Source organism: Orycteropus afer, unplaced genomic scaffold (assembly GCF_000298275.1).
Source record: "Orycteropus afer afer isolate SDZICR_OR568_19922 unplaced genomic scaffold, OryAfe1.0 scaffold00045, whole genome shotgun sequence".
NCBI classification, from domain to species: Eukaryota; Metazoa; Chordata; class Mammalia; order Tubulidentata; family Orycteropodidae; genus Orycteropus; species Orycteropus afer.
In genome coordinates this window covers 9,860,815-9,861,971 of record NW_006921632.1, presented here as the reverse complement: position 1 = coordinate 9,861,971, position 1,157 = coordinate 9,860,815, and the positions used below count along the sequence as shown (strand labels likewise).

Genomic DNA, 1,157 nt, shown 5'->3' with positions numbered 1-1,157 from the left:
GTGGGCACCTCCCAGAACATTGTTTTGTGCCACTCCCAACAGAAATACTCCAGGTGGACACCTTCAGCAATCAGGAGCTCCTCAGTTGCTCATAGCAAATCCCGCCTTGGAGTTTACAAAGACTTATGGACAGAAAAGCCACACAAAGTAATTTACTATACCACAGAGGAGGAGGAGGAGTTAATGTCTGAAATGATGGAGTGGCATGGTAGTTTGGACATTTGGCACATCTTTGACCTGCACCTCATGGGGACCGGCCTTGTGCTGATCTTTCTAAGATAAATTGTTCAAGTAATACTTTAAGGTAAATAAAAATTCTAAAAGTTAGAAGAAAGCAAAGGAGAATATCTTTGAGACCTTGGGATAGGAAAAGATTTATTAGAGCATAGCAAGTATTAGCCATAAAATTAAAATTAAAAAATATATGAAATGAATTTCATCAAAATCCAAAACTCTTGCTATCAAGATTGCATAAAGAAAATAGGCTTTACACATACAAGAAAATATTCACAACACACATAACTGATCAAGAATTTATAACCACAATATGTAAAAGGTCCTAAAACTCAAAAATAAAAAACTAATAAAAAGTGGATAAAATAATTAAATAAAAACTTCACACAGGAAGTTATATGAATGGCTCAAAAAAAAGCACTTAACCTCACTAGTCATCATGGAAAAATGCAAATTAAAGCAAGAGGAAATACACTATCTATAACGGCTAAAATTAAAGAAACTGACACCACCAAACATTAGGATAAACTTGGAGTACCTGGAACACTCAGATATTGTTGGTGGGAATACAAAGTGGTACAAATATGTAGTAAAATAGTTTAGCAGTTTCTTGTTAAGTTAAGCACACATCTGCTCTAGGAGGCACCAAGTCCACTTGTAGGTATTTACCAAGAAAAAGGAATACAAATGTCAAAAAAAAAGACATTTAGAGGAACATTCATGGCAGTTTTAACCATAATAGCTAAAAAATGGGAAACATCCCAAGTTACCTATGAACAAAAGAATGGAAAAACAAGTTATGATACATTTCTGTAATAGTATATTACTCAGCAATATGAAGAAACAAATTCATACAATACATATAACCTCAAAAAATTATGCTGAGCCAAGGAAGCCAGACACACACACACACACACACACAA

The 1,157-nt window shown here is 34.2% G+C and overlaps 1 protein-coding gene across 1 annotated transcript in view; it reads right to left on the bottom strand.

Moving 5' to 3' along the window:
* NELL2 (neural EGFL like 2) overlaps nucleotides 1-1,157 on the bottom strand; it is a 628,280-nt gene that overhangs the window by 585,988 nt on the left and 41,135 nt on the right. The window lies entirely within an intron of this gene.